This window comes from Passer domesticus, chromosome 11 (assembly GCF_036417665.1).
Source record: "Passer domesticus isolate bPasDom1 chromosome 11, bPasDom1.hap1, whole genome shotgun sequence".
Lineage (NCBI taxonomy): Eukaryota > Metazoa > Chordata > Aves > Passeriformes > Passeridae > Passer > Passer domesticus.
The window spans coordinates 2,794,674-2,809,146 of record NC_087484.1 but is presented as its reverse complement, the minus strand read 5'-3'; the positions used below and the strand labels follow the sequence as shown (position 1 = coordinate 2,809,146).

The following is a 14,473-nucleotide window of genomic DNA, read 5'->3' as shown; positions in this document are numbered from 1 at the left end:
CAGTGTTATTTAGATTAGCAGGAAAGCTTAAATTTAGCCTAATTCCTTTATTCCTTTGACACAGTGAAAGGTTTATCAGTGGTAATATTAGGAAAAAAAAATTGTAGGAGTGTTGAGAGATTTTGGAAAATGTAACTCATGGCATTTTAATAAATGCATTATTTTCTATGTAAAATTTAAATAATCTACCTCATTCCATAAAGAAATATTTAATTTGAAAGCAATATCATACATTAATCTTTTAAATATCTTTCTTTGAACAACTTCATCCAAGCTGATACTGGGAGTGAAAACTAAAGAGATGGAAATGCAAAGTGTTCATTTAAAAAAAAAAAAAAGTTCATTTCTATACCTGCATTTCTTCCCCTTAATTTCAAAGACAGGAACACTCTAAGGAGAGTAATTTAATATGAATAAGAATAAAGAAAGGTAAATTTAATGTGAAATAATTCTACAGTTTTACTTGAAAAATGTCAGTCTTTTTCCAACATCCCTATTGATGGGGCTGGGATGGTGCTGAGCTGGAGCTCCTCATTCCCACAAGCCAGGAGATTTTGCTGCAGGTGGATTTTTCCTTCCCTTGAACGAGGCTGGAGCTCCCCACTGCTCCCGGCTCAGGTGCACAAGTTTTCCAACTCCTGCTCCTGAGGAGAGAGAAGAAAAACGCAGATTTGCCCTGAGATAAGTTCTCAGATCTTCAGAGCAGTGAATAATTGATGCAAGCCCCGTTGTCAACTCACAGCGGGAGCACAGCTGTGCCACGGGAAGGAACTCCGGGTTTAACGGGATGTGGAAAGAGGAATCAAGGAATGTAAATTTAATTGTGGGAGTTCCCCTGTATCCTGCAGGGAAAGCAGCTCCAGCCCAGGCTGAAGGACACCAGGCAGAGTTGAAGATGCAGCTTGGGGACAGGGAAGGGCTGCAGAGATATCTCAGGCAGGAGGAAGAATTCTCCAGCTGTCCTGCACAACTCAGCAGTGAACCATCCTTGGAATGACTTAGCACTCCCTACATCACACATTCCTCATGGAACCAGGGAATTCTCAAGTCAGGGTGAGCCCTGGGACTGACCTTGAGACCCTGTCATTGTCCTCTGGCTGCTTTTTGACTTGGGAACAGCAACGTTCCTTGCCAACTTCATCTTATTCCTTTATTCCCTGAAGACACCTCAGTCCTACCGAAGTAAAGGTGCACTTCAGCTCCAAGGAGTTGGAAACCCAGCCTGAGAGTGGGAAAATAAAATTTCATCCCTCCAAGTGCCAGCATGAGGACCATGGCTCAAGAGAATGCAGTTTTGGCAACAGTGCAGGTGTTTCCAGTGTTTAGTGGAAGTTTTTCCCTACTGACCAATAATTCCAAGCAGAGAAATTCTCCTGTTAGCAGAGCAATCCTTCCCTGGCATCAGCCAGACCATTTGAAATGTGTTGCCTTCCACCATATGCTCCCTCAGTAGAAAAATAAAGGGAAATATTTAAAACATTACGCTTAAAACCCAAGATCTTCCCTCCTTAATTTGGCAGTTTGCAAAACATGGCATTTGTGAGAATCTGGCACCACAATTGTCGGAGCATCTCCATCAAGACAAGAGTGGAAAACAAACTCCCTGGCAGCAGCAGGCACAGCTGTGGTACCCACTCCCTCCCTCTCCTTCCTACCAGGGAGTGCTTTTTTTAGCCTAAACTGTTTGTGTGATTAGAGGGGGGGAAAAATGTGAGATTAGCAATGTCTTATAAAAAAAGAAAAGGCCTTTAAATGCAGTTCAGGCTTCTGCAAAATAACTCTTCACAAACTTGGCAGTTGATCTTAATTAAAAAAAAAAAAAAAAAGAAAGAAAAATTAAAAATCAGCCACCTGCCATCTGGAAATAACTTACAATAATGACAAAGGAATTAAATGTATTAAAAAAATAATTGTTTCTGCATGCAAAAAAAAAATTTTGGCCACTTCCATCTCCCCAAGAGGACTGCTGACAACCTGGACCCTGCAGAGGGAGTTTAGTGCCGCTTAATTCTGATTTTAGGTGTTCACCTGAGCCTCCAATGCTGCAGGTCTTTAAGGGAGACTAAATTAAAAGCAGCACCACTGAAATAAGATTAGGTTGCTTATGGCTGCACAAGCAGTTTCTGTGCATTGGGCTGCTAATTATAATGTTTCTTTTAATGCCATTTATTTGCATATCTTTGGGTGTATTATACAGCTTTGCAAATCCTTAGCAGGCATTTGGAAACTATTATCCATTATTACTTCCTTAAAATCACAGCACTTAAATCAGGTCACCCAGCTGTTTAGCATCTGATAACAAGATTAGAGGGATTGATTGTGCTCTCTGTAAGGCTGCAAATACCTATTAATCTAGGAGCCTTTGGAAGTTCATCAAAATGATATTTTTCTTCTGAGAACATCATAAACAGTTGAAAATACATCCATAATTTGCAATGGGTATTTTAGGCTCTAAGGTACATTATTCTTTTTGAATACTAATCTTTTTAGCTCTTGCTGTAATTATTATAACTTCACATAGTGGATAGTTAATACTTCAAGTTTCTGCTATTTAGTATGGTGGAGCTGTCCCCGTTTTCATTAATTCCATCAATCAAACTTAACTCTCCTCCACCTCTAAGAAGTAATTATAATTATTTTTATGACCATATATATGCTAATGCAAGAACTATTTCATGACATTTTAATTAATTCTCAAAATGCTTATGGACTCAACGCTGACATTGTCTTGGAATGAGTGGTGCAGAGAAAAAAGTCAAATTATAAAGTTATGGCTAATTGGAATAAAGCAGGAGATACTGGCAAACACGATCAGAGCCATCTTGGTAATTCATTTACTTTTTAATTCTCTTTTGTGTAATTATAAATTTTAATGTTTTGCTTCCAAGGTAGTGTAAGTCTACTTTTTTGAAAACTTTGACACATAGATTTTTAATTTTTTTTTTACATTTTTGCATCTATCTCTCCTTGATCTTTTCTTTGCTTTTTAAATTTATTGGTACACTCTGGGTCCCAACCCCTGTCTTTACTGTAAGAAAAAAAGTGAGGAATCTCTGAAAATGACAAAATGGTTTTATGTAAATGGAAACTAATTAGCAAATAGAAACAGCTCTGACTTTCAAAGGTATTTTAAGGCACATCAATGCCCAGAGCAGAACTTGCTGAAGTCAATTAAAAATGTGTTTGAAAACCAATTGGATATTTTGAATAAGAAAAAGATTGGAAAGAAAGTTTCTAGATTTTTGATTTGGCTTTGAATTTCTTTGCTTCACATCTGAATCTCAGCCATAAGAAAAGAATAAAACCAATAAATAAAAACAAATGTGATTTGATATTTTAGAGTCGTAAGTGACCCTCTGGTGACACGGGAGTCATTTGTGATGGTGCCGATTTATTGAGAAATTGGCTTTTTGGAGACCTGCGGAGAGGTGGGAGGGGAAAGAACATTGTGATGTTTGCTGGTCTGTGCCCAAATGGAAATGCCCAAACTGAAAAAAAAAAATCCCTGCCCTTGGTGGGGATGTTTGAATTGGTGATCTCTGCATCCATCCAACCCAAACCATTCTGAGATGTCTAAAATTAGACAAAAATGTGCACCTTCCATCCCCTTTTGTTGGCCTCCCCAGGGAGCTGCCCCTGCCCCAGCCTGGGAAGCGCCTCCAGACCTCCCAGCCCCTTGGACTGCTCCAGGTGATGCCCACGGACCTGCTGGCTGAGCCAGTCCTTGCCTCAGGTTAGGTTTAAACTCTTCAGATGCTTCTCCTTTCCCCTGCTAGGCTTGACCTCCCTTTTTCTGCTCTGAATTCCTGCAGCCTCCTCTGACACACCAGCGAGGCAGCAGAGAAATCTCCACCCCGAGCCCTGGGAAACTTCAGAGTCCAGGGATTTGACAAATATTTGCTTTATAACAACAAACAAGGGTGAGCATTGAAGATGTGAAATATGTGCCAGCACTGGCCCAGGAGGTTTTCCAGGGAAGGCTCCTGCAGAACCAACAATGTCATTTCTTTTTCCACTCATCATTAGCAATCCCTTTGTCAGCACGCACGGGGTGTTCCTTGGCCCTTTGCTGTCAGAAAAGCATTGAGGGCAAACACTCTGAGCTCAGCCATTTCTGGGGCACTGCACTTCTGCTCTTACCCATGAAAAACCTAAAAAATAGTGTCAATTGCCAGAGTTTGGAGGAAGGCAGGAAAAATCCAGATGTTTATTTTTGCAGGGCAGCTCAAAGTGGGCGGATTCTGGCCTGACAGCGGTGGCACATCTGGTGGAACCCAAATTTTGTGTCTGTGCCAAATCACCTCCCTCCCTGTGCAGTTCAAGCAGCTTTTCCTCATCACCCCTCTCAGCACTGATGGCCTTTCCTGCAGAAATCAAAATTTTACCATTCCAGCCTCTCAGATCTGGTGCCTGCCAGGCCAAAGGAGATTCAGCAGCTGCTGCATCAGGTGAAAAATCTGCACAATCCCCATGATGGGCAGGGTTGCTTTGCTCAGGTGTGAGATGAGGTTGCCATTTTTTGGTGTCCAAGTGGAAATGCTGCAGGTTGCAGCTCACCTTGGTTGTTTATTTCCCCTCTATTCTGTTTAAATGAATTCCTAATCTCTCCCCCCTCACACAATTTTGAGCTGAAAGCAGCCCCCCTTTTCCATGGGTGGTTTGCTGGGTCAGTGGGAGGGTGTGAGCATCTCCTGGAAATTCTGCAATCAATTCTGCAATCTCCAGGGTGAAATGAGTTCCATCGTCCTGGGTCTTGATCTTGAGGGTGTTTTTTGTCAATAATTATTTCTAGCCTGATGGTATTCCTGTAGGGAGAGTTAATTTAAAAAGTTTACAGTTGATGCCCAGATGCAGACTGCTACATCCCCTTCCAGGTCTTTCTCTGGGGTATTCAGAATATGTGGTTTCAGTCAAATTCTGAAGAAAAAAGTAAAATAAAATGAATGAAAATATATTGGTGGAAGTTCATAGATTCCATTCACCAGAACTTTTTTGGGGGGTTTTTTGTCTGTGGGCTTTTTTTTGTTTGTTTTTTTAGGGTTTTTTTGGGGGGAGGGTGTTTTTTGTTTGGTTGTATTGTGTTTTTTGGATATTTTTGAGTTGTTTGTTTTGGGTTATTTGTGGTTTGTGTGGGTTTTTTTTTTTTTTAATTTGATTGCATTAAAATATTGAGTAAACTCTGAATTATATTTCACTTCTGTGCTTTTCACATTCCTCCCAAATTTTCTTGAATTCACTGTAAAAACAATTGGGAAACTCAGGTGGAAAGTCCTGGGTTTGCAGCAGATCTATTAAAGCAGGAGCAGATATGATTCTTATTTTCTTTTTCAGGTGTGGGGCTTTGGGAAGAATTGGGGATTTTTAAATCAGACTGCAGGAAGAGTGTCTGGTGCAGCTGTGTGCAGAGAACCTGGATTAAAGAGCTCCAATGGCCCTGGAGAACAAATTTCCTTGGACCCTGCTGGTTTAAACCACCTCAAACCCCAGGAGTCCTGGATCATCCTGGTGTGCCACCATTCCCTTGGTGGCACCACAAAGAGGAGCAGTGTCAGCAGGGTAGTGTGGCCATCCAGCCCCTAAACTCAAATTGCAATGTAGTAATAATAATAATAACTGTAATAACAACAAGCATTATTATTATTATTATTATTATTATTATTATTATTATTATTATTATTATTATTAAGATAATTTCATCCAATTTCTGTTTATTTTTATTTTCTAAGGACAATTAATTCTGTTCAGCTGATTTTTTTTTTTTAATCACAGTAGGGATAAACATTGGCACTCCTGTAGTTCTCAAGTGCTGCTGTTTTTATTAAAAGAACCAGAAAAAAACACCCACTTGCTGCTTTTATTGACTGATACTTGGTAGGGTTCTTTATGAAGGCAGGAGAGAGAAAAATGAACAGCAGGTTTTCAGGTGAGCATTCATGGTATTGTTTGTGGTTGAGCAGAGCACAAATTTCCAGTGTTTGATCCAGAGCTGTGTCCAACCAAAGCAGAATCCTGGGATTCTAGCAACACAGACCCTGAGAAGTCACTTCAGTGAAGAAATAACTGGTTATATACAATATTTCTGTATAAATAACCTCACAAAAAATACCCCAAAACACATGTTCCTTTTTTTAACAACAGTGATCTAAAATATGCAACATTTTAAATTAATTTCTGCAAAATCTGTGGTATTAAAAATGTAAATGAAAGTTTTATATGGAAGGAAAGAAATTATAGGAGCTTCTGCTACCTGAAAATCAAATTGCATTTAGATGTGATTGAGGCTTTGGAAAACAAGAGAGTCACGTGCAGACAGATGATATTTAAAGGCTCATGGAAGCTCAGTTTGAAGAATTATGTAAATGTCTGTCTAATTCTAAACACAGAGCATTCCAAGCACACCAAGCAGTGCCTGGAACAGCACTTCAACAACCTATTAGGAAATACAGAGGTTAAGCAGGTCCAATGAATAACATGGAAGTGATAGTGGAGGAATTGATGCCAAAACTGCAGGGATGTGTGCGTGGGATTGTAAAGAAATTCCTGGGAATCTCAGTGCAGGTGGCAAATGCTGTTATTGGACCCAGGGAGCTGTGGAGAACTGCAGAAAACAATTGGAAAAAACTCAAATTGTGCATTTAAAGGAGCTCATGTGTTGATAAATTGGGATTTTTTGGTTATATTTTTATTCCTCAGGCTGCCAAAATGTGAAAATTTTGCCCTCAGAGCTTGATTTCTTTGAGCCTTGGGCGGTGTTCTGGTGGAAGAACTTTTGAGTTCAGAGTTCTGGTGGAAGAACTTTGATGTGTCTGTACTTTCCATCCCTCCCCCTCTTCACCCACCCATCCCTTGCCTTCACAACACCAATCTCATGCCAAGCAAGGTGAATTTTAGGGCAGAACAAAATTATTCGTAATTCCATCCCTCATCCTGCATTCCCAATGCATGAAGCAAATTTATGCTTGAATTTGTGCCAGACCTCACTGCTAAAATGTTTTTTTTCTTTCTGCTTGTCTTCTCCAGTTCCCTGTAATATTGTGGGGGGAAAAAACCTTATTTTTCTTTGTGATATTTTCTAGATAATATTTTCTAGATAAATATTTTCTATTTTCTCTCGTATTGTTTTCTTGTTTTTAATAAAGAAAAAACTGTCACTGAAACGATTTCCACAGGAAGGGACTGTTGATACTCAGAAGAAAAGCTTTTTAAAAATACTTTTTCTTGGCTGCTTATAAATCTTTATCATCACTAAACTCCAGTAATCAAATAAGAACAGTTAAAACACTTCAAGAAAATAAAAAAGCCTCCCCAGCAACCTCAGTAGCTTTAATGATCTGGTAAAAGACCAAACAAATAGACATAATTATCATAAAAAAGCTATTACATAGCTTCCGTCATTGGAATTGTTTATGGGATAAAAATTAAAGCACTTGTAGCCAGCAGAGGTTTCCTTTGCTTTCAGCCACTGTCCCTTCCTGCTGAGCTCAGTGAAGCCATTGAGGCTCTTTCCCTGGGTAATGAAACCCATCCTGTTCTCTTACCAGAGCAACAAAAAAAAATCTCAATTTAGGATTCCTTGTCCCTGTTTCTGTATCAGCTGACAGCATTCAAGTGCTTGTGTCCATCTGCACCCCCAGATGTTCCTCACTGGCACCCAAATTCCTTAAAGCCTCTGGTGAGAAGATAGCATAAAATTGATATAATAAATATATATTCATATCTATATAGTTTTATATATTTATATATAGTTTTATATAAATATAAAATATATTTCTACATTTACCAATAGCTATTATTATTATATATTAATATTTATAATTAAATATATACCATAAATAGATAAAATATATTTTATATAAGTAATAATGTAATCTCAATTCCCTGTGTTCAATGATACAAGATAGTCTTGGGTGAAAAACCCCTAAATTATGAATTAATTTGTTTTTATTTAAGCCTCTGTGTCTTAGGGAAGGCTTTGCTTTTGGAACCTGAGCTGCCCATTGGAGTGGAGTTAAAGTTTTTGCTCTAAATTTACGCTAAGTATTTCTGTTCTTCTTCTAAGGAGCAAAATACCTCATAAAACATCTATGTTTACTCTAATACACACAAAGACTAAATAATTTCCCTTTTTCCCAGTGCAACACATGCAACAAACTGTGTTCACAGGACAGAGGTAACTTTTAATGAGTAGATAATTAGTGATATTTTATTTAGAGTTTTTTAAATGGTTTTGCCAAATGTTTCAAGGTTTGCTTCTCTTGTTTGTGTTTCAAGTGGTTTTGGTTTTCTTTTTGTTCTTTTTTTAATATAAACCTTTAAAGCCAAGAACTCTGTACTCAATATTTATTCCTGCTGCGCTTTGCTGCCCCAAACAGACATTTTTAGGACAGGTTTCTTTCTGCCCACGATTGATTTGCCCCATAAATCAGTTCCCACATAAAACTCCCAAGGAACAAGTGATAGGTCAGGAAGAAATGAACTGATGGTGAGAATTTGCTCCCTTGCTTGGATTTCTCCCTCTTTAATGCAATTTTTAACAATTTTTATTTCTCCCTCTGGACTGAACTTCATTTTAACCTCTAAGTGAGCTTGGACTGGGGGTGAGCAAACCTAAGGAATAAAGAGAGAACAAAATCCAGGCAATCCTTGGAAGACCCTGGTGCTTTTTATTGCCTCTGGGTGGAACCCTGGCATAAATAAAAATATTCTGGCTGCTTTTAATGCAGAATTTATTGTGAAGAAAACCCTAGGTAGATAGACTAATGAAGTAACATTTGCTGCTACTAAATTTAGGGAAGGAAAAAAAAATCAATAATTGCTGTATTGCATCAGTGAATTAAAGAGTACTCAAGAAAAAAATATGAAGTGCTCCTGTAAGTGTCAATATACGGCATTAAATTGGCTTAATACATGTAAACAAGATATAATAAATATAATAAAAAGCTTTTTAGGACAAATAGATGGGGCTCAGTAACCAGAGATCAAAAAACCTGTCCAGGTATGTTGACACCTGTTCAAAGGTATTATAGATGATTATAATTGTGAGGAACCTTAACTTCCTCTACACAGTTTTGTGGGAAACACAGATTTTTTTTGAGAGTTGATGGACAGAAATATTAATTTTGAATGTGATATCAACTAATGGTTATAAAACACAGAGGAAATTGTTGTTCCCCAGAAGAAAATGGAAATTAGTTTTGATATTCTGTTAAAAAGCCACATTATCACCTTGGTGGGGTTAAATATTCCTGTTTCTTAATGAAGTATTTGCTGTAAATGGCTTTGAAATTCCCTGTATTTTGCTAGGCTGAGGTTGGGTATCTAAAACACTGCAAAACCAAGGACTGGGCTGGAGAGATGCATTGCCAGATTTCCATTTCCATACCCAGATTTGTGATTAATGATTAGGGTTAGGGATTCTGGTTAATGATTTAGGGTTGATGGGGTCTTTTTGTCTGTCCCTGTCCTTTGTACCTGCCCTGTCCTGGGAACCATCCCACCCTTCTCTCCTCATTAATTCCCCAAAGAGAATCAGGATGAGGGAAATGTCTCTGGGGGAGGAGGCAGCTCTGAGGAGGAAGGAGCTACAGGATTATTATCAGCAAAAAACCTCCAGGGTGGGCTCCTGTTCCAGGGGGAGTGGTGACATTACAAGCAGCCATTGCAGGAGAAATCAGCTGAAGGTTGAGAAAAACAAATCTCAAAAATCCTTTCACGCCTTGCAAGGATGTCACCACCTCTCAGGGACACACAGGTGGATTTCCTTTTTCCATCCTTGCCAAAAGGCCCCTGAGGACAGGTTTCCATTTGCACCAGGCACGGGACAAGTGGATGATTTCCCCCGTGAGAATCTGCAAAATGAACAGAGGAGATAATAATGCCTGATGGTTTCCAGATCACAAGTGGCAGCAGAAATTCCTGCCCTGGGCTGAGAGGTGTCAGCATTTCAGGGCAATGAGCAGGGCTTGGCTGGAGAGAAGCAAAAAGCTGAGAAAGGGCCCGGGGAGAGGAGAGGGAGACAAGGTGTTGGATGAGGTGAGGATGTTCTTTCTCACCTCTGCTGGGTGGCTGTGAAAATGAGAGTGAGCAGAAATAGGGAAAGGGGAGAGATTTCCATGGAGCCTCTTCCCATCCCAGCGATGGCAAACTGGAGGAAGAGTGGGGAAGGGGTTTTACAGTGACTTCTGTGAGCCAGAGAGGAGTTTGATAAGAGGATCCGTGTTTGATAAGGGGATCCATGTTTACCCCTGAAAGAATTTTCTACCAAAGTCATTGACAAGGAAACAAAGACAGAAAGAAGGATAAATAAGAGAAACCTGCAGCTGAGTGTGGAAACAGTGGAAAAGGAAAAATGAAGAAACAGACACAGAAAATGAGGAATTGGAATCATGCTTTGTTCTAGGAGGAGTTGCATGGCACAGCTATGAAGTACAAGGCCACTGAAGGTCTCTTTTAAATGTGTGCATCCAAGATAAATCTAAAAAATATTTCTTTTTATTTTGTTTTCTTTCTTCTTTAAATGAAAAACCAAACCCCTGATTTCAATAAAAATGCTTCACCCTGTCATCTGAAATAATTTGCTCTGTTAGCCCTCAAGGCTCTTCACAGTGTACAAGAGTTTTTTGGGGCTCCAGTTGGAATTTAGCAGTGAAGTTTTTCTCTCTGAAATACGAATTTTGTATTAGGTGAAATTTGCATGCATTTGTATTTATCTTTGAGTTTGTTTCTAACTTGTGTCAGATGTACCTGAAGCACCAGGTCAGCAAACTTGTAATTGTCTCACAGGAACAAAGAACTGGGTTGTAACAAACATCATCCTTTGCATAGCAATGAAGAAATAAGAAAAAAAGAATGGACTTGAGAGGTTTGAACTGGTTTAAATATCAAATCAAACTCCTTTAAAATGTGGACTGTATTCCTTGATTTTGGGGAAACATCCTGGAAGCTAAAAGCACCAAAACTGGCTCTTGGGTGAGTTATCCTCATGTGCTGAGCTGAGCATCTGGTTGGTAACTTTTCTTATCAGTGAAAATAGCATTTTCTTGAAGTTAAGGGAGCTTAGCAGTCATTTCCCAGGGATTGGTATTCCATCATCGTGCTGGTTTTGTGTTAATTGATTTTTGGTGAGGAGAGAAGATCTCACCCAGAGGTGTTCCTAGTTTGCATAAAATCTGACAGCAGCTCTCTTCTCTTCAGGACGTGGCAAGAAGAGAGTTGGTGATTATGGAAGATAAATATGGGCAGCAGTGATTAGTGAAAATGATTGATAAATGGGGTGGGGAATGGGAACAAATGTGGGACACAGAACGGCAGAAACAAATGTTCAGATTTAGAGTTCTGTCCTCAGAAAGTCCCTGCCTGTCAAAGAGGCGGAAATAAATGATGAGAACGTTGGCATTTGATATTTCCAGTGGCAGGAGTGACATTCAGGAGATGTATGTTGGGAAGTCACTGCCCACAGCGGGTTTGCCCAGCGTGTGCAGCTCTCCAGGAATGGGAACTGAACCCAGATGTGCTTTGGAGGATGCAGAGGAGGAATTTGCTGCTCCCTGGAGCCTTGGCAGGTCACAGCCTGGGGTACAGGGTCCTGTTTGTCACACACACAGCCTGAGTGCCTCTGGTGTCACCTGGGGACAGCCAGCAAAGCAGCTCCAGGGGGCTGAACGTTTATCTCAGAACTTTAATGCTTTAAAGTCAACTGTTGACCTGGATCTGCCCCTCTTGACACCAGAGAAAATTCCCATGGATTCTCAGGAGCTGCATTTCATCCACACACTCCTGGTACCTTTTCCTTCTGTTTGAGCTGAGTTTTAGAAAATGAATCTATATTTTATTTTTCCCCTTAAGGCTTTTCTTTTCTTAGCTGACATAACCCCAATATGAAGAGAAGCTTGCTCCTGGTGCCTCATGCCCCATCTCATCAGGTTAGTCATTTTTATTCCTAATTTCTTGTAATTTTAGTCTACACCTGGCTGTAATTTTTTTGTGTGTGCAGACTAAAAGTTTTGTTTATTTGACCCAGAGACTCCCTAAGGTTGGAGAAGACCTCTGAGATCAACAAGTCCACCCATTAACCCAGCATTGCAGGTCCACCACTAAACCCTGTTATTGTGCACCACATCTACATTAATGCCTTTCAATTTGGAAATAACTAATGAGCCAAAATAATATAATCCCTTATTATAGGAGTTCTTTTGCTCTTATTATGGAAGGAAAATAACTGAAAGGTCAGAAAAATTTGGCATGTCCCAAGCTGATGTTGGATGGTTCATTTTTTGAGTTACAATATTTAAATGTCAAGCATCCACAGGAGAAATAAATTATTCATTATAATTAGAAAAAATGTAATTTTTAAGAAATCATTTATTGGTGACTAAGCAGCATATTCAGTGAGAATGTTTCTTCTTTTGTACAATAGCTGTGTACTTTGAGATAATGTTCTAATTAACCTAATTGCAGCTATTGTATTGAACTGTAGGTTGAGATCCAAAGTGTCATGGCAACATGCAGAAAGGCTCTGCAAGCCTCTGCTTTCTCAGTAGAGTCTCAAAAATAGCTCTTTATTCTAGGAAATAAGGAGGTAAATCTCCTTAACAAGATAAAGCTTGAACCAAGAAAGAATTTTCCCCTTTGCACTTGATGGTAAAGCATAAATTAAGGATTTCTGCTTCAATTTAATTAGCATAAGCCATCATAATAATGTACCCCGTAAGTGTTTGCTTTTCCTGTCTCGAGCAAACCTCCTGTGCTCAAGAGATTTACAGTAAATCATTGAATATTAATTTCTTGGATTTTATTGAAGAACATTTTACAAAGCTAGCTTAGGAGAGAGAACAATCATTTCCTTTCCTTTGCAGGAAAGATCTCATTTAATACAGTGATTTTAACTAAAAGGGACTCCATGAAATGCTGCTCCAGTTGTGTGATCTGGCTAAACTCTGGAGACTTCTGGGAGAGGGAATTTCAGAAAATAGGAAGAGGATCTTTCAGCAGTGTCTGACTCAAATGCCTGATGATATTAAGTGTCTCAGTTCCCTGCAACTCATGTGATCTTTCATTTCATTAACACTGGTAATGCTAATTAGCAAACTGCTTCTCAGTTTAATTCATAGAAATATATGACTCCACACAGGCTGAGTAACGATTGCACAAGTGCCATAAATTCAGAAGAGAGCTTGGCATGAATCAAGATCACAGTTCAGGGCTAATAAACTTTATAAGTTTAAGACATAATGGATTAGAGTCTCTTTGCACTCTGGTGCTCTGGTAATATCACCCAAGCAAAGGTTTTTACTGCATGTGCTGTTTCCCATAAATTAAAAAACTTGCCTAATATCTATCGCTCATTCTCCACAGCTGTGGTTTTGTTTGGGTTTTGGGGGGGGCTTTTTCCTGTTTGTTTGGGGGTTTATTTGTTCATTTGTTTGTTTCTTTTCTCCCTGAGGAGCAAAGTTCATCCTCGCTGGACTCCATTTCCGCTGGCTCCTCGTGTCTGTGCGTTCTGGAGAGCTCAGAATAACCTCCCACCAAATTAAACTTTCATGAGCTTCTCTGTAGCCTGTCATTAACTGATTCTGGAAACAAATATTTACGAGGTCCATTTGGTTCCCATATGTTTGCCTGGAAAATTGGGCAGCTGGGAGAGACCTTTTGCCAAGATCACTTGTGCTGTCCAGAGCCCTGGTGGGACACTGGGGCTTGACCTGAACTGATTGCTGGAATTTTCTGCTTCCAAACATCCCTTTCCCATGGATTCCACTTCCCAGTGTAGCAAACATCCTTCTTTTCACAGAGAAAAGCCTCCAGGAAAATATGTCCTTAACCCAGGAATTTGTTTTGGGTGGCTGGAAAATATGGATCAGAAAACGAGATGTGAAAAATTTCTGGTTTTTTTTCTACCCTGCTCTAAAATCCAGCTCAAATAGCAACTTGCAAGGATATATAACAGATATTGGCTTCCTAAGAAATACAAAATTATCAAAATACACACGATTTTTCCCTGGAATTCTGGAAATATCCTTAATTCCATATGCAGGAGGACAGGATTCCTCTTACTGTGGTAGATTTTTGATAAAATAAAGGCCAAATATTTATCCTGGTGTTGCAACAGTTATTCACAACATATTTGCCAAGCTTTTGGTGATGGCATTTCACATCCAGCTGTTTGGTTTGTGGAAACAAGGAGTTGGAGACTTGAATTTCCATCTCTGCTATTGGTGAGCACAAATGCAACTTTTCCAAGGAATGTTGTGGCCATAAACTTTTCAATTTGCCAAGGAAAGCTGGCCAGGAGGCAAATGCAGCTGAAATACGAGCGCAGAAGTGGTGACCAAAGCAGCACTGCCTGCTCCACTGCACTTAATTTCCTTTGTGAGACTTTAGGCACTTAAAGTAAATCCCAAACCGAGAAGTCTGCGCTTCTCCCCGGCTGCTGGAAAAGCTGGAACACTGCTTCTGGCTTTTATGAGCTCCAATA

The 14,473-nt window shown here is 39.5% G+C and overlaps 2 long non-coding RNA genes across 2 annotated transcripts; one reads left to right on the top strand and one right to left on the bottom strand.

The window, feature by feature from the left end:
• Positions 1–495: 495 nt before the first annotated feature.
• On the bottom strand, positions 496–1,976 carry LOC135278392 (uncharacterized). The gene is made up of 3 exons (XR_010345906.1): positions 1,874–1,976; positions 1,072–1,222; positions 496–644 (listed from the first exon to the last, which is right to left on the bottom strand). It is a non-coding gene; the product is annotated as an uncharacterized LOC135278392 (long non-coding RNA).
• Positions 1,977–2,317: 341 nt separating this feature from the next.
• On the top strand, positions 2,318–5,585 carry LOC135278393 (uncharacterized). The gene is made up of 3 exons (XR_010345907.1): positions 2,318–2,456; positions 3,813–3,920; positions 5,332–5,585. It is a non-coding gene; the product is annotated as an uncharacterized LOC135278393 (long non-coding RNA).
• Positions 5,586–14,473: the final 8,888 nt, after the last annotated feature.